The sequence below is a fragment of the Tachypleus tridentatus genome, chromosome 10 (genome assembly GCF_004210375.1).
Source record: "Tachypleus tridentatus isolate NWPU-2018 chromosome 10, ASM421037v1, whole genome shotgun sequence".
NCBI lineage: Eukaryota > Metazoa > Arthropoda > Merostomata > Xiphosura > Limulidae > Tachypleus > Tachypleus tridentatus.
In genome coordinates this window covers 4,739,974-4,761,059 of record NC_134834.1, presented here as the reverse complement: position 1 = coordinate 4,761,059, position 21,086 = coordinate 4,739,974, and the positions used below count along the sequence as shown (strand labels likewise).

Sequence of the window (21,086 nt, the reverse complement as noted above, 5' to 3'; positions counted from 1 at the left end):
CTTCCAGTGTACGAGGTTTTTGTCTACAATGCACAAAGCAGGACAAAGTGTACGAGGTTTTTGTCTACAATGGACAAAGTTATGTCTTCCAGTGTACGAGGTTTTGTCTACAATGCACATAGCAGGACAAAGTTATGTCTTCCAGTGTACGAGGTTTTTGTCTACAATGCACATAGCAGGACAAAGTTATGTCTTCCAGTGTACGAGGTTTTGTCTACAATGGACAAAGTTATGTCTTCCAGTGTACGAGGTTTTTGTCTACAATGCACATAGCAGGACAAAGTTATGTCTTCCAGTGTACGAGGTTTTTGTCTACAATGCACATAGCAGGACAAAGTTATGTCTTCCAGTGTACGAGGTTTTGTCTACAATGGACAAAGTTATGTCTTCCAGTGTACGAGGTTTTTGTCTACAATGCACATAGCAGGACAAAGTTATGTCTTCCAGTGTACGAGGTTTTTGTCTACAATGGACAAAGCAGGACAAAGTTATGTCTTCCAGTGTACGTGGTTTTTGTCTACAATGCACAAAGACCGAACAAAGTTATGAACATCACAGAATTCCTGATCTTCACCACAAGAGAAGAGTTTCCACTATTTAAAGTTAAAATAACTCTTTACCAGATTAATCAACGACAGGAGAAATCCTTGGTCTGGAGAAAATCACACTTCCTTAATCTGTTGTTGGACTTTCTTACATATACATTATACAGTTTTTCTTGTTCAAAATCGTTAGCATACTAAAGGATTTTCCAACAGTTTTTTTCTATATGTAATGTTCTAGATAGTGTAAAATTCGATCAGGGATAGGACAACAGATTATCTGACCGAGACAGCATGATATGGGGCTTTTAAAAGAATAAGACAGGGTATATCTTAGAGTTAGAACAGAATGGTATTGGTCTCAAAGAGAGATAAGACAGGTTGTATCTTACAGTGACAATAGACTGGTATTGATCTCAAAGAAGGATAAGACAAGGTGTATCTTACAGTTACAATAGACTGGTATTGGCCACAAAGAAGGGATAAGACAGGGTATATCTTACAGTTACAATAGACTGGTATTGATTACAAAGAAGAGATAAGACAAGGTGTATCCTACAGTTACAATAGACTGTTATTGGTCTCAAAGAGAGATAAGACAGGTTGTATCCTACAGTTACAATAGATTGTTATTGGTCTCAAAGAAGGATAAGACAAGGTGTATCCTACAGTTACAATAGACTGTTATTGGTCTCAAAGAGAGATAAGACAGGATGTATCCTACAGTTACAATAGACTGGTGTGGATCTTAAAGAGGGGTAAGACATGGTGTATCTTACAGTTACAGTAGCCTGGTGTGTGTCTCAAAGAAGGATAAGACAGGATGTATTTTACAGTTACAATAGACTTGTGTGGGTCTTAAACAGGGGTAAGACATGGTGAATCTTACAGTTACAGTTGACTGGTGTGTGTCTCAAAGAAGGATAAGACAGGATGTATTTTACAGTTACAATAGACTGTTATTGGTCACAAAGAAGGATAAGACAGGGTGTATCTTGCAGTTACAATAGACTGGTGTGTGTCTCAAAGAAAAATAAGACAAGGTGTATCTTACAGCTACAATAGACTGATATTGGTCACAAAGAAGGATAAGACAGGATGTATTTTACAGTTACAATAGACTGATATTGGTCACAAAGAAGGATAAGACAGTTTGTTTTTACTTGAATTAGATCTGCAGGTAAAACCACAGTAACTGTATAATTGTGGGGAAGATAGGAATATGAATGGTTTATCGTACCTGATGAACTGGCATGTACTTTGATAGCTTGGCTTAATAACATATACTTAAAAGAAGAAAGAGAGACGAAAACTAAAATCCTCATATTTATCTGTGTTTTCCAAACCCACGTTTGATACGAGTTTAAACATAGAGCCAAGTTTCGGTTAACCAGATTTAGAACAAGGCCAGCAAGTCGCCCAGTCTATGGTCAAGGTCAGACAGGTCCCTACGCTAGCCAGGTGTCATTCGCTGATAGCAAATGATGTGCTTGTAGTCTCGTCTACAGAAGTCAAATCACGCTTGACCATTACAGGAGCCAATATACCAATGTTGACTATATTATTTCCAGTTAAAGAATTTGTAATGGAAAACGAGTACTGTTATTAACGGTGTTGCCTTCCCAGAAACAAACTGACCAAATTATGGAAAACGAACACAATTTAAATTAAAAACCTGTTGTCAGTGTAACCTAACTTTACGTTCACTATGTTTCAGATAGAAAACGGTTGTCAGGGTAACCTAGCTTTACCTACACCATGTACCTGATAGGAGACGGTTGTAAGGGTAACCTAACTTTACCTACACCATGTACCTGATAGGAGACAGTTGTAAGGGTAACCTAACTTTGCCAACACTGTGTACATCATATTTGACAGTTGTCAGGGTAACTTTACTTTCACTATGCCCCTGACAGTATCTGGTTGTCAGGGTAGCGACATCATCATATCACTTCATCATAATTTATTCAATAAAAGTCGACTTCTTCAAAGAACAACCAAAACATCTGTAAAAACCTAACTAAACTAGTATAACATAAGTTTGATTTAGAGTAGATGGTAACTAGTATAACATAAGTTTAATTTAGAGTAGATGGTAACTAGTATAACATAAGTTTGATTTAGAGTAGATGGTAACTAGTATAATAGAAGTTTGATTTAGAGTAGATGGTAACTAGTATAATAGAAGTTTGATTTAGAGTAGATGGTAACTAGTATAATAGAAGTTTGATTTAGAGTAGATGGTAACTAGTATAATAGAAGTTTGATTTAGAGTAGATGGTAACTAGTGTAATAGAAGTTTGATTTAGAGTAGATGGTACCTAGTATAACATAAGTTTGATTTAGAGTAGATGGTACCTAGTATAATAGAAGTTTGATTTAGAGTAGATGGTAACTAGTATAATAGAAGTTTGATTTAGAGTAGATGGTAACTAGTATAATAGAAGTTTGATTTAGAGTAGATGGTAACTAGTGTAATAGAAGTTTGATTTAGAGTAGATGGTAACTAGTGTAATAGAAGTTTGATTTAGAGTAGATGGTAACTAGTGTAACATAAGTTTGATTTAGAGTAGATGGTACCTAGTATAACATAAGTTTGATTTAGAGTAGATGGTACCTAGTATAATAGAAGTTTGATTTAGAGTAGATGGTAACTAGTATAATAGAAGTTTGATTTAGAGTAGATGGTAACTAGTATAATAGAAGTTTGATTTAGAGTAGATGGTAACTAGTGTAATAGAAGTTTGATTTAGAGTAGATGGTAACTAGTGTAATAGAAGTTTGATTTAGAGTAGATGGTAACTAGTGTAACATAAGTTTGATTTAGAGTAGATGGTAACTAGAATAATAGAAGTTTGATTTAGAGTAGATGGTAACTAGTATAACATAAGTTTGATTTAGAGTAGATGGTAACTAGAATAATAGAAGTTTGATTTAGAGTAGATGGTAACTAGTATAATAGAAGTTTGATTTAGAGTAGATGGTAACTAGTGTAACATAAGTTTGATTTAGAGTAGATGGTAACTAGAATAATAGAAGTTTGATTTAGAGTAGATGGTAACTAGTATAATAGAAGTTTGATTTAGAGTAGATGGTAACTAGTATAACATAAGTTTAATTTAGAGTAGATGGTAACTAGTATAAGATAAGTTTGATTTAGAGTAGATGGTAACTAGTATAATAGAAGTTTGATCCAGAGTAGATGGTAACTAGTATAACATAAGTTTGATTTAGAGTAGATGGTAACTAGTATAATAGGAGTTTGATCCAGAGTAGATGGTAACTAGTATAATAGAAGTTTGATCCAGAGTAGTGGGTACAACAAAGAATTCTAAACCTAATAAACACGAACAGAATTATACTTAATGTTCTGCTTTTGCCTGATGAACTGCATCTGTTGTCGCTGGAAGTCACAGCCACCAACCAGCCGGATAACTGAAATCACTTATATGTACGTTCTATCAAAACAAATACAGTGTCGTAAAACACAGTTTCACTCAGTGGTATTCATTCCGTTCTCGCTAAGAAGCGAACACAAATATCTTGTCCACGAGCCCTCGGAGTTGCTCGCTTCAACATGCGCGAGAAAAAACACGTACTGCTGACGGACAAATCCGCTACGAGTCACGCAGAGATTGGCGGACGAGTTCATTCGGTATGCACGTGGGTGTTGAAAGCAGAGTAAGTACATATCTGAGTAAGGAAGGTGGTACAAGTGTACCTTGTACGTACGAATTGAATAGTTCAGTCTAGAAAAATAGAGAAACACCAAGTAGTCTTTCATCAAGCTGTACTATTCTTACGTGAAGCACAGTGTTACAGGGCAAAGAGCAAATTGTAACTGATGACTGGGGACACCACATTTCTGGGAAGGGACACAGATGACTGGGGGCACCACATTTCTAAACCATAAACATTGGATTCGGTTAAAATATAGACGCGTATACCAATATCTGGTAAAAATGAATAGAGACATATGCCCCCCAGTGTGACTCTCCTGGGTTCATTTACCTAAACATAAAACACAACATAAGTAATAACAATACGACACTACCCCATCCTTAAATGTAAACATAAAACACATCATAAGTAATAACAGTACGACACTATCCATCCTTACATGTAAACATAAAACACAACATAAGAATAACATTATGACACTACTTCATCCTTACATGTAAACATAAAACACAACATAAGTAATAACAGTACGACACTATCCATCCTTACATGTAAACATAAAACACAACATAAGTAATAACATTATGACACTGCTTCATCCTTACATGTAAACATAAAACACAAATAAGTAATAACAGTACGACACTATCCATCCTTACATGTAAACATAAAACACAACATAAGTAATAACAGTACGACACTATCCATACTTACATGTAAACATAAAACACAACATAAGTAATAACAGTACGACACTATCCATCCTTACATGTAAACATAAAACACAACATAAGTAATAACAGTACGACACTATCCATCCTTACATGTAAACATAAAACACAAATAAGTAATAACAGTACGACACTATCCATCCTTACATGTAAACATAAAACACAACATAAGTAATAACAGTACGACACTATCTCATCCTTAAATGTAAACATAAAACACAACATAAGTAATAACAGTACGACACTATCCATCCTTACATGTAAACATAAAACACAACATAAGTAATAACAGTACGACACTACATCATCCTTACATGTAAACATAAAACACAACATAAGTAATAACAGTACGACACTACATCATCCTTACATGTAAACATAAAACACAACATAAGTAATAACAGTACTACACTACATCATCCTTACATGTAAACATAAAACACAACATAAGTAATAACAATACGACACTATCCATCCTTAAATGTAAACATAAAACACAACATAAGTAATAACAGTACGACACTATCCATCCTAACATGTAAACATAAAACACAACATAAGTAATAACAGTACGACACTATCCATCCTTACATGTAAACATAAAACACAACATAAGTAATAACAGTACGACACTATCCATCCTTACATGTAAACATAAAACACAACATAAGTAATAACAGTACGACACTATCCATCCTTACATGTAAACATAAAACACAACATAAGTAATAACAGTATGACACCACCTCATCCTTACATGTAAACATAAAACACAACATAAGTAATAACAGTATGACACTACCACATCTTTGCACGAAAATATAAGTAATAATAGTACAATACGACATCATGATCTTCAACCATTATATATCGTACATTACACGTGAGATATCGTGTCAACAACGTAATGTTCAACCATTATATATCGTACATTACACGTGAGATGTCGTGTTAACAACGTAATGTTCAACCATTATATATTATACACTACACGTGAGATGTCGTGTTGACACCACGGTTTTCTAACATTACATATCATACATTACAGGTGAGATGTCGTGTTAACACCATGGTTTTCTAACATTACATTACAGGTGAGATGTCATGTTAACACCATGGTTTTCTAACATTACATTACAGGTGAGATGTCGTGTTGACACCATGGTTTTCTAACATTACACATCATACATTACAGGTGAGATGTCGTGTTGACACCACGGTTTTCTAACATTACATATCATACATTACAGGTGAGATGTCGTGTTAACACCATGGTTTTCTAACATTACATTACAGGTGAGATGTCATGTTAACACCATGGTTTTCTAACATTACATTACACGTGAGATGTCGTGTTGACACCATGGTTTTCTAACATTACATTACAGGTGAGATGTCGTGTTAACACCATGGTTTTCTAACATTACATTACAGGTGAGATGTCATGTTAACACCATGGTTTTCTAACATTACATTACAGGTGAGATGTCATGTTAACACCATGGTTTTCTAACATTACATTACAGGTGAGATGTCGTGTTAACACCATGGTTTTCTAACATTACATTACAGGTGAGATGTCATGTTAACACCATGGTTTTCTAACATTACATTACAGGTGAGATGTCGTGTTGACACCATGGTTTTCTAACATTACACATCATACATTACACGTGAGATGTCGTGTTGACACCACGGTTTTCTAACATTACATATCATACATTACAGGTGAGATGTCGTGTTAACACCATGGTTTTCTAACATTACATTACAGGTGAGATGTCATGTTAACACCATGGTTTTCTAACATTACATTACACGTGAGATGTCGTGTTGACACCATGGTTTTCTAACATTACACATCATACATTACACGTGAGATGTCATGTTAACACCATGGTTTTCTAACATTACACATCATACATTACACGTGAGATGTCGTGTTGACACCACGGTTTTCTAACATTACATATGATACATTACAGGTGAGATGTGTTAACACTATGTTTTTCTAACATTACATATGATACATTACAGGTGAGATGTCGTGTTAACACCATGGTTTTCTAACATTACATATCATACATTACAGGTGAGATGTCATGTTAACACCACGGTTTTCTAACATTACATATCATACATTACACGTGAGATGTCGTGTTAACACCATGGTTTTTTGACATCACATATCATACATTACACGTGAGATGTCGTGTTAACACCATGGTTTTCTAACATTACATATCATGCGTTACACGTGGTTTTCTAATCTATTGCAATTTTTATATTTTAGCTTTAAATTAGTCTTACAGTATCAAGAATGACGTCATCAATGTATTAGTGACTCACTAGACACGCATCTCTGTATAATTACAGGGGCATGATTTGTATATTTAACGACTTCCTGTACTCTGAGTCATTGCTACAAATGATCTTAAACTGGATTCTAACAACCAAAAGGAAAATACTTTGCTTGGTATTAATAACCACAAAACATATCATAACAATTGATACCAAAAGAAACGTTGCTTGTAAGTAACCGACACTGTGTTACTGACTTACTGACTGATCAGGGAGAGGTCAAAGTTAAGAAACCTAATATACTGGAAGTTTGTGTCACTTTATGTGAGGTTTACATTAGATAGATGGGTATATACTGGATTCTAATAATGTTTACTGGACAACTAATGTAACCAGCTACGTGTAACGTACCATACGGTACAACTGATGTCAACAACTAGATCTAATGTATCACAAAGTACAACTAAAGATACCAGCTATATATAATGTACCATATAGTACAACTAATGGTATCAGCTACTTCTAAAGTAGAATATAGTACACGTAATGATCCAGCTACATATACTATACCATACAGTGCAACTGATGTTACCAGTTATATCTGATGTACCACACAGCTCAACTAATTTATAAACTACATCAACTGTATCATATAGTACAACTCATGTTACCAGATATATCTGATGTACCACAGAGTAAAAATAATGTTACCACTTATATCTGATGCACCATACAGTAGATCTAATGTTACCAGTTATATCTGATGTACCATACGGTACAACTAATTCATAAACTAGATTAACTGTATCATATGGTACAACTAACGTTACCAGTTATATCTGATGTACCACAGAGTACAACTAATGCTATCAGTTATATTTGATGTACCATACAGTGGAACTAATATACACATACTTTATTAAAGACATTATGTGTACAGTTTTAATTAAAACACTTTATTTGTACAGATACTTTATTAATAACCTTCATGTGAACAGTTTTAATTAAAACACTTTATTTGTACAGATACGTTATTAAAAACCTTCAGGTGAACAGTTTTAATTAAAACACTTTATCTGTATATTTGTATACAGATACGTTATTAAAAACCTTCATGTTAACAGTTTTAATTAAAACACTTTATTTGTACAGATACGTTATTAAAAATCTTCATGTTAACAGTTTTAATTAAAACACTTTATTTGTACAGATACGTTATTAAAAACCTTCAGGTTAACAGTTTTATTTAAAACACTTTATTTGTACAGATATGTTATTAAAAACCTTCATCTGAACAGTTTTAATTAAAACACTTTATCTAAACAGATACGTTATTAAAAACCTTCATGTGAAAAGTTTTAATTAAAACACTTTATGTGTACAGATACGTCATTAAAAACCTTCATGTGAACAGTTTTAATTAAAACACTTTATTTGTACAGATACGTTATTAAAAACCTTCATCTGAACAGTTTTAATTAAAACACTTTATCTGTACAGATACGTTATTAAAAACCTTCATCTGAACAGTTTTAATTAAAACACTTTATTTGTACAGATACATTATTAAAAACCTTCATGTGAACAGTTTTAATTAAAACACTTTATCTGTACAGATACGTTATTAAAAACCTTCATGTGAACAGTTTTAATTAAAACACTTTATCTGTACAGATACGTTATTAAAAACCTTCATGTTAACAGTTTTAATTAAAACACTTTATTTGTACAGATACGTTATTAAAAACCTTCATGTTAACAGTGTTAATTAAAACACTTTATCTGTACAGATACGTTATTAAAAACCTTCATGTTAACAGTTTTAATTAAAACACTTTATTTGTAGAGATACGTTATTAAAAACCTTCATGTTAACAGTTTTAATTAAAACACTTTATCTGTACAGATACGTTATTAAAAACCTTCATGTGAACAGTTTTAATTAAAACACTTTATCTGTACAGATACGTTATTAAAAACCTTCATGTGAACAGTTTTGATTAAAACACTTTATCTGTACAGATACGTTATTAAAAACCTTCATGTGAACAGTTTTGATTAAAACACTTTATCTGTACAGATACGTTATTAAAAACCTTCATGTGAACAGTTTTGATTAAAACACTTTATCTGTACAGATACGTTATTAAAAACCTTCATGTGAACAGTTTTGATTAAAACACTTTATCTGTACAGATACGTTATTAAAAACCTTTTTCCTTAATCCACACTGACAAGAAATTTTTTTTTATTGAAAGACAAACTTTTACTTTGTAACAATGTAAACACACGATGTTTGTACTGATCATTTAGTAACAGCTAGTACCAGATATAAAGATCGGAGGATAGTGTCGTAAAAACGGATTATTTGTTAGTTATTGGTGGTTTAGATTGTGGTACATCCGACGTTACACAAAACTGGATTATAATATTGAGGTAGGGGTTAAGTTTTGAAAGACAGAGCCTTTAGTCATTTCTTATTTGAACCAGGATATTTCTCTTTCAGACTTAAACTTATTAGTCAAGTAACAGAAAATAAAAATTCACGAGAACTTGTACATGAAAGTTTGTTTGTATATTCACTTTGTGGAACTGAATCTTCGATCTCATAATACCAGATAAAGTAACCACTTGACTTAAGTGTTACGTGTACATTTTAGTCAAGTAAACTTCTTGCGCGAAATACAAAACCTTCAACACCGGCATACCAAGAAGCCAATGAAAGGAAGGCAACAAATAACCTTTAACCAAGTGACGTAATTTTCCCACACGATCACTTTAGAACAATTCCGGGCTGTAACGGTGAGTTAAACATGTCACGTGACTGTTCTAATCCCCCTTGTCATCATCGCACCCTCTAAGTTTTGAAAGAAACCAGATGTCTCAGACAGTCATCAGATAAAGTTAACAGACATTTATCCAGATTGCACATAATATTTCAGTGGACTTGAGAATTTCTCTTCCAAAATTATACAAAGCTTTAAACATTGATAGATAATTATTAATAATTATAAATAAGAGCTGGACATAACTAACAATGGACAGTATTGACTAAACTATATTGCTTTGATACAAGAAACAATGGGCAGTATTGACTGAACAGTAATCTGTATTACTTTGATACAAGAAACAATGGGCAGTATTGACTGAACAGTAATCTGTATTACTTTGATACAAGAAACAATGGGCAGTATTGACTGAACAGTAATCTGTATTACTTTGATACAAGAAACAATGGGCAGTATTGACTGAAAAGTAATCTGTATTACTTAGATATAGCAAACAATTGACAGTATTGACTGAACAGTAATCTGTATTACTTTGATACAAGAAACAATGGGCAGTATTGACTGAACAGTAATCTGTATTACTTTGATACAAGAAACAATGGACAGTATTGACTGAAAAGTAATCTGTATTACTTAGATATAGCAAACAATTGACAGTATTGACTGAACAGTAATCTGTATTACTTTGATACAAGAAACAATGGACAGTATTGACTGAAAAGTAATCTGTATTACTTAGATATAGCAAACAATTGACAGTATTGACTGAACAGTAATCTGTATTACTTTGATACAAGAAACAATGGGCAGTATTGACTGAACAGTAATCTGTATTACTTTGATACAAGAAACAATGGACAGTATTGACTGAAAAGTAATCTGTATTACTTTGATATAGCAAACAATTGACAGTATTGACTGAACAGTAATCTGTATTACTTTGATACAAGAAACAATGGACAGTATTGACTGAAAAGTAATCTGTATTACTTTGATAGAAGAAACAATGGACAGTATTAATTGAACAGTAATCTGTATTACTTAGATATAGCAAACAATGGACAGTATTGACTAAACAGTAATCTGTATTACTTTGATACAAGAAACAATGGACAGTATTGACTGAAAAGTAATCTGTATTACTTAGATATAGCAAACAATTGACAGTATTGACTGAACAGTAATCTGTATTACTTTGATACAAGAAACAATGGGCAGTATTGACTGAACAGTAATCTGTATTACTTTGATACAAGAAACAATGGGCAGTATTGACTGAACAGTAATCTGTATTACTTTGATACAAGAAACAATGGACAGTATTGACTAAACAGTAATCTGTATTACTTTGATAGAAAAAACAATGGACAGTATTAATTGAACAGTAATCTGTATTACTTAGATATAGCAAACAATGGACAGTATTGACTGAACAGTAATCTGTATTACTTTGATACAAGAAACAATGGACAGTATTGACTGAAAATTAATCTGCATTACTTAGATATAGCAAACAATTGACAGTATTGACTGAACAGTAATCTGTATTACTTTGATATAAGAAACAATGGGCAGTATTGACTGAACAGTAATCTGTATTACTTTGATACAAGAAACAATGGACAGTATTGACTGAAAAGTAATCTGTATTACTTAGATATAGCAAACAATTGACAGTATTGACTGAACAGTAATCTGTATTACTTTGATACAAGAAACAATGGGCAGTATTGACTGAACAGTAATCTGTATTACTTTGATACAAGAAACAATGGGCAGTATTGACTGAACAGTAATCTGTATTACTTTGATACAAGAAACAATGGACAGTATTGACTGAAAAGTAATCTGTATTACTTAGATATAGCAAACAATTGACAGTATTGACTGAACAGTAATCTGTATTACTTTGATACAAGAAACAATGGGCAGTATTGACTGAACAGTAATCTGTATTACTTTGATACAAGAAACAATGGACAGTATTGACTGAAAAGTAATCTGTATTACTTAGATATAGCAAACAATTGACAGTATTGACTGAACAGTAATCTGTATTACTTTGATACAAGAAACAATGGACAGTATTGACTGAAAAGTAATCTGTATTACTTAGATATAGCAAACAATTGACAGTATTGACTGAACAGTAATCTGTATTACTTTGATACAAGAAACAATGGGCAGTATTGACTGAACAGTAATCTGTATTACTTTGATACAAGAAACAATGGGCAGTATTGACTGAACAGTAATCTGTATTACTTTGATACAAGAAACAATGGACAGTATTGACTGAAAAGTAATCTGTATTACTTAGATATAGCAAACAATTGACAATATTGACTGAACAGTAATCTGTATTACTTTGATACAAGAAACAATGGGCAGTATTGACTGAACAGTAATCTGTATTACTTTGATACAAGAAACAATGGACAGTATTGACTGAAAAGTAATCTGTATTACTTAGATATAGCAAACAATTGACAGTATTGACTGAACAGTAATCTGTATTACTTTGATACAAGAAACAATGGGCAGTATTGACTGAACAGTAATCTGTATTACTTTGATACAAGAAACAATGGACAGTATTGACTGAAAAGTAATCTGTATTACTTAGATATAGCAAACAATTGACAGTATTGACTGAACAGTAATCTGTATTACTTTGATACAAGAAACAATGGACAGTATTGACTGAAAAGTAATCTGTATTACTTAGATATAGCAAACAATTGACAGTATTGACTGAACAGTAATCTGTATTACTTTGATACAAGAAACAATGGGCAGTATTGACTGAACAGTAATCTGTATTACTTTGATACAAGAAACAATGGGCAGTATTGACTGAACAGTAATCTGTATTACTTTGATACAAGAAACAATGGACAGTATTGACTGAACAGTAATCTGTATTACTTTGATAGAAGAAACAATGGACAGTATTAATTGAACAGTAATTTATATTACTTAGATATGAATACAATGGACAGTATTCAGTGAATAATAACGTATAGAGCTTAGATATGAGTAAGAATGGACAATATGGTGTGAAACAATAATTATATAATTTATGCATGAGTAACAATGGACAGAATTGAGTGAACACTAACATAAGTCTTAAAGATAAGTAAGAATGAACATTATTGGTGGAACAATAACTTATATAATTTAGGCATGAGTATTATGAAGAGCATTGACTGAAGAATAATTTTCAGAACTTAAACATGATTAACAATGGACAGTTTTTAGTGAATAATAACTTACAAAATTTAGGCATTAGTAATAATGACAGCTTTGACTGAAGAATAACTTTTAGAACTAAGATATGAGTAACAATGAACAGTATAGAGTGAACAATAATATATATATCTTATATATGAGTAATAATGCACAGTATTTATTGAACAATAATCAACAAAACTTAGTTTTTTTAACCAGTGACCAATATATACTTCATGTTTCTTTCACTATTAATGTATGGATATTTGATGTTTATAGACCAATAGTCGTGAAATTTTTGACAAACGATAGATATTTGACTTTTTGATGACTATTAAAGAAGAAACATTTTATTTTCCTACGAAGAGTAGCTGAGAGATATTAACTATTTTCCATTCGGCTGGTTAGTCGCGTGTATATTTTGTGTGGGACTCATGACTTTGAGATTGATTTCCTGATATACCAAATGTCCCCTTTTAAAAACCAAAACAGCTGTAAGATTTTCCATACATGAAATATCAGTTTATCTCCCGTTTTCCAAAACAAAACAAAAAATTAAACTGTTTATCCGTTTTACTTATTAATGTAACAGATATTTTATTGGTGTAGTCAGCTTCAATATAACCAAGATGGACGAGTGATAAAAACACAAACGAAACAAATTCATTTTTGTGGAATAATACTTAAAAAAAGTAACAATGATATGGATAACAATTCTATATTAACAATAAAATGAGTAACAGTTCTATGTTAACAATGAAATGAGTAACAATTTTATATTAACAATGAAATGAGTAATAATTCTATATTAAGAATGAAGTGAGTAACAATTTCATATTAACAATGAAATGACTAACACTTCTATATTAACAATGAAATGAGTAACAATTCTATATAAACAATGAAATGAGTAACAATTCTAAATAAAAACAATGAAATGAGTAATAATTCTATATTAAGAATGAAATAAGTAATAATTCTATATTAAGAATGAAATGAGTAACAATTCTATATTAACAATGAAATTACAAACAATTCTATATTAACAATGAAATGAGTAACAATTCTATATTAACAATGAAATGAGTAATAATTCTATATTAACAATGAAATGAGTAACTATTCTATATTAACAATGAAATGACTAACAATTCTATATTAAAAATGAAATGAGTAATAATTCTATATTCACAATGAAATGAGTAATAATTCTATAGTAACAATGAAATGAGTAATAATTCTATATTAAGAAAGAAATGATTGACAATTCAATATTAACAATGAAATGACTAACAATTCTATATTAACAATGATATGAGTAACAATTCCATATTAACAATGAAATGAGTAACAATTTTATATTAACAATAAAATGACTAACAATTCTATATTAACAATGAAATGAGTAATAATTCTATATTAAGAATGAAATAAGCAACAATTCTATATTAACAATAAAATGAGTAACAATTCTATATAAAAATAAAATGAATAGCAATTCTATATTAACAATAAAATTACTAACACTTCTATATTAACAAGGAAATGAGTAACAATTCTATATTAACAATGAAATGAGTAATAATTCTATATTAACAAAGAAACGACTAACATTTCTGTATTAACAATGAAATGAGAAATAATTCTATATTAACAATGAAATGAGAAATAATTCTATATTAACAATGAAATGACTAACAATTCTATATTAACAATAAAATGACTAACAATTCTATATTATCAATGAAATGAGTAATAATTCTATATTAAGAATGAAATAAGTAACAATTCTACTTTAACAATGAAATGAATAACGATTCTATATTGACAATAAAATGACTAACAATTCTATATTAACAATGATATAAGTAACAATTCTATATTAACAATGAAATGAATAATAATTCTATATTAAGAATGAAATAAGTAACAATTGTATATTAACAATAAAATGAGTAACAACTCTATATTAACAATGAAATGACTGACAATTCTATATTAACAATGAAATGAGTAACAATTCTATATTAACAATGAAATACCTAACAATTCTATATTAATAATGAAATGACTAACAATTCTATATTAATAATGAAATGAGTAATAATTTTTTATTAACAATGAAATGACTAGCAATTCTATATTAACAATGAAATGAGTAACAATTCTATATTTACAATGAAATGAGTAATAATTCTATAATAAGAATGAAATGACTAATAAATCTATATTAACAATGAAATAAGTAATAATTCTACATTAACAATGAAATGACTAACAATTCTACATTAACAATGAAATGAATAATAATTCTATATTAAGAATAAAATAAGTAACAATTGTATATTAACAATTCTATATTAACAATGAAATGACTAACAATTCTATATTAACAATGAAATGAGTAATAATTCTATATTAAGAATGAATTAAGTAACAATTCTTCATTAACAATGAGATGAGTAATAATTCTATATTAATAATGAAATGAGTAACAATTCTATACTAACAATGAAATGACTAAGAATTCTATATTAATAATGAAATGATAAACATTTCTATATTAACAATGAAATGACTAAGAATTCTACATTAAGAATGAAATGACTAACAATTCTATATTAACAATGAAATGAGAAACTATTCTATATTAACAAGGAAATGACTGACAATTCTATATTAACAATGAAATGAGTAATACTTCTATATTATGAATGAAATGAGTAATACTTCTATATTAACAATGAAATGAGTAACAATTCTATATTAACAATGAAATGACTAACAATTCTATATTAATAATGAAATGACAAACATTTCTATATTAACAATGAAATGTCTAAGAATTCTACATTAAGAATGAAATGAATAATAATTTTATAATAAGAATGAAATGACTAATAAATCTATATTAACAATGAAATAAGTAATAATTCTACATTAACAATGAAATGACTAACAATTCTATATTAACAATGATATGGATAACAAATCTGTATTAACAATGAAATTAGTAACAATTCTATATTAACAATGAAATGAGTAACAATTCCTTATTAACAATGAAATGACTAACAATTTTATATTAACAATGAAATGAGAAATAATTCTATATTAACAATGAAATGAGTAACATTTCTATATTAACAATAAAATGAGTAACAATTCTATATTAACAATAAAATGAATAACAATTCTATATTAACAATAAAATTACTAACACTTCTATATTAACAATGAAATGAGTAATAATTCTATATTAACAACAAAATGACTAACATTTCTATATTAACAATGAAATGAGAAATAATTCTATATTAACAATGAAATGACTAACAATTCTATATTAACAATAAAATGACTAACAATTCTATGTTAACAATGAAATGACTAACAATTCTATATTAAGAATGAAATAAGTAACAATTCTATATTAAAAATGAAATGACTAACAATTCTATATTAACAATGAAATGACTAAGAATTCTATATTAAGAATGAAATGACTGACAATTCTATATTAACAATGAAATGAATAATAATTTTATATTAACTATGAAATGAGTAACAATTCTATATTAACAATGATATGGATAACAATTCTATAATAACAATGAAATGAGTAAATATTCCATATTAACAAGGAAATGAGTAACGATTCTATATTGACATTGAAATCACTAACAATTCTATATTAACAATGAAATGAGTAACAATTCTATATTAACAATGAAATGACTAACAATTCTATATTAATAATGAAATGACTAACAATTCTATATTAATAATGAAATGACAAACATTTCTATATTAACAATGAAATGTCTAAGAATTCTACATTAAGAATGAAATGACTAACAATTCTACATTAACAATGAAATGAGAAACTATTCTATATTAACAAGGAAATGACTGACAATTCTATATTAACAATGAAATGAGTAATAATTTTTTATTAACAATGAAATGACTAGCAATTCTATATTAACAATGAAATGAATAATAATTCTATAATAAGAATGAAATGACTAATAAATCTATATTAACAATGAAATAAGTAATAATTCTACATTAACAATGAAATGACTAACAATTCTATATTAACAAAGAATTGACTGACAATTTTATATTAACAATGAAATGAGTAATAATTCTATATTAAGAATGAAATGAGTAACAATTCTATATTGACATTGAAATGACTAACAATCCTACATTAACAATGAAATGACTAACAATTCTATATTAACAATGATATGGATAACAAATCTGTATTAACAATGAAATTAGTAACAATTCTATATTAACAATGAAATGAGTAACAATTCCTTATTAACAATGAAATGACTAACAATTTTATATTAAGAATGAAATGAGAAATAATTCTATATTAACAATGAAATGAGTAACATTTCTATATTAACAATAAAATGAGTAAAAATTCTATATTAACAATAAAATGAATAACAATTCTATATTAACAATAAAATTACTAACACTTCTATATTAAAAATGAAATGAGTAACAATTCTATATTAACAATGAAATGACTAACAATTCTATATTAAGAATGAAATAAGTAACAATTCTATATTAAAAATGAAATGACTAACAATTCTATATTAACAATGAAATGACTAAGAATTCTATATTAAGAATGAAATGACTGACAATTCTACATTAACAATGAAATGAGTAATAATTCTATATTAACAGTGAAATGACTAACAATTCTATATTAAGAATGAACTGACTAACAATTCTATATTAACAATTAAATAAGTAATAATTCAATATTAACAATGAAATGAGTAACGATTCTATATTGACATTGAAATCACTAACAATTCTATATTAACAATGAAATGAGTAACAATTCTATATTAACAATGAAATGACTAACAATTCTATATTAATAATGAAATGACTAACAATTCTATATTAATAATGAAATGACAAACATTTCTATATTAACAATGAAATGTCTAAGAATTCTACATTAAGAATGAAATGACTGACAATTCTATATTAACAATGAAATGAGTAATAATTTTTTATTAACAATGAAATGACTAGCAATTCTATATTAACAATGAAATGAATAATAATTCTATACTAAGAATGAAATAAGTAACAATTGTATATTAACAATAAAATGACTAACAATTCTATATTAACAATGAAATGACTAACTATTCTATATTAACAAGGAAATGACTGACAATTCTATATTAACAATGAAATGAGTAATACTTCTATATTAAGAATGAAATGAGTAATACTTCTATATTAAGAATGAAATGAGTAACAATTCTATATTAACAATGAAATGACTAACAATTCTATATTAATAATGAAATGACAAACATTTCTATATTAACAATGAAATGTCTAAGAATTCTACATTAACAATGAAATGACTAACAATTCTACATTAACAATGAAATGAGAAACTATTCTATATTAACAAAGAATTGACTGACAATTCTATATTAACAATGAAATGAGTAATAATTCTATATTAAGAATGAAATGAGTAGCAATTCTATATTGACATTGAAATGACTAACAATTCTACATTAACAATGAAATGACTAACAATTCTATATTAACAATGATATGGATAACAAATCTGTATTAACAATGAAATTTGTAACAATTCTATATTAACAATGAAATGAGTAACAATTCCATATTAACAATGAAATGACTAACAATTTTATATTAACAATGAAATGAGAAATAATTCTATATTAACAATGAAATGAGTAACACTTCTATATTAACAATGAAATGAGTAACAATTCTATATTAACAATGAAATGAGTAATAATTCTATATTAACAACAAAATGACTAACATTTCTATATTAACAATGAAATGAGAAATAATTCTATATTAACAATGAAATGACTAACAATTCAATATTAACAATAAAATGACTAACAATTCTATATTATCAATGAAATGAGTAATAATTCTATATTAAGAATGAAATAAGTAACAATTCTATATTAACAATAAAATGAATAACGATTCTATGTTAACAATGAAATGACTAACAATTATATATTAAGAATGAAATAAGTAACAATTCAATATTAAAAATGAAATGAGTAACAATTCTATATTAACAATGAAATGACTAACAATTCCATATTAACAAGGAAATGAGTAACGATTCTATATTGACATTGAAATCACTAACAATTCTATATTAACAATGAAATGAGTAACAATTCTATATTAACATTGAAATGACTAACAATTCTATATTAACAATGAAATGACTAACAATTCTATATTAACAATGATATAAGTAACAATTCTATATTAACAATGAAATGACTAACAATTCTATATTAACAATAAAATGAGTAATAATTGTATATTGACAATGAAATGAGTAACAATTTTATATTAACAATAAAATGAGTAATAATTTTTTATTAACAATGAAATGACTATCAATTCTATATTAACAATGAAATGAGTAACAATTCTATATTAACAATGAAATGAGTAATAATTCTATAATAAGAATGAAATGACTAATAAATCTATATTAACAATGAAATAAGTAATAATTCTACATTAAGAATGAAATGACTAACAATTCTACATTAACAATGAAATGAATAATAATTCTATATTAAGAATGAAATAAGTAACAATTCTATATTAACAATAAAATGAGTAAAAATTCTATATTAACAATGAAATGAGTAATAATTCTATATTAACAATGAAATGAGTAATAATTCTATATTAAGAATGAAATGAGTAACAATTCTATATTAACAATGAAATGAGTAACAATTCTATATTAACATTCAAATGACTAACAATTCTATATTAACAATGAAATGACTAACAATTCTATATTAACAATGATATAAGTAACAATTCTATATTAACAATGAAATGAGTATCAATTCTATATTAAAAATGAAATGACTAACAATTCTATATTAACAATAAAATGAGTAATAATTGTATATTAACAATGAAATGAGTAACAATTTTATATTAACAATAAAATGAGTAACAATTTTTTATTAACAATGAAATGACTAGTAATTCTATATTAACAATGAAATGAGTAACAATTCTATATTAACAATGAAATGAGTAATAATTCTATAATAAGAATGAAATGACTAATAAATCTATATTAACAATGAAATAAGTAATAATTCTACATTAACAATGAAATGACTAACAATTCTACATTAACAATGAAATGAATAATAATTCTATATTAAGAATGAAATAAGTAACAATTTTATATCAACAATAAAATGAGTAACAATTCTATATTAAACAATGAAATGAGTAATAATTCTATATTAACAATAAAATGAGTAATAATTCTATATTAACAATGAAATGAGTAACAATTGTATATTAACAATAAAATCACTAACACTTCTATATTAACAATGAAATGAGTAACAATTCTATATTAACAATGAAATGAGTAATAATTCTATATTAATAATGAAATGAGTAACAATTCTATATTAACAATGAAATGAGTAATAATTCTATATTAAGAATGAAATGAGTAACAATTCTATATTAACAATGAAATGACTAACAATTCTATATTAATAATGAAATGACAAACATTTCTATATTAACAATGAAATGTCTAAGAATTCTACATTAAGAATGAAATGATTAACAATTCTACATTAACAATGAAATGAGAAACTATTCTATGTTAACAAGGAAATGACTGACAATTTTATATTAACAAGGAAATGACTGACAATTCTATATTAACAATGAAATGACTAACAATTCTA

At 28.0% G+C, this 21,086-nt stretch overlaps 1 protein-coding gene across 5 annotated transcripts in view; it reads right to left on the bottom strand.

Moving 5' to 3' along the window:
- Nucleotides 1-21,086, bottom strand: part of LOC143228668 (breast cancer anti-estrogen resistance protein 3 homolog) — a 156,323-nt gene that overhangs the window by 28,541 nt on the left and 106,696 nt on the right. The window contains exon 1 of one of the 5 annotated variants that reach the window (XM_076459916.1): nt 3,905-4,163. The exons of the other annotated variants lie outside the window; for them this stretch is intronic. The gene's annotated coding sequence lies outside the window, so the exon portion shown is untranslated. Of the gene's footprint in view, nt 1-3,904; nt 4,164-21,086 lie in introns of those variants that run through there. 5 annotated transcript variants of the gene reach the window in all.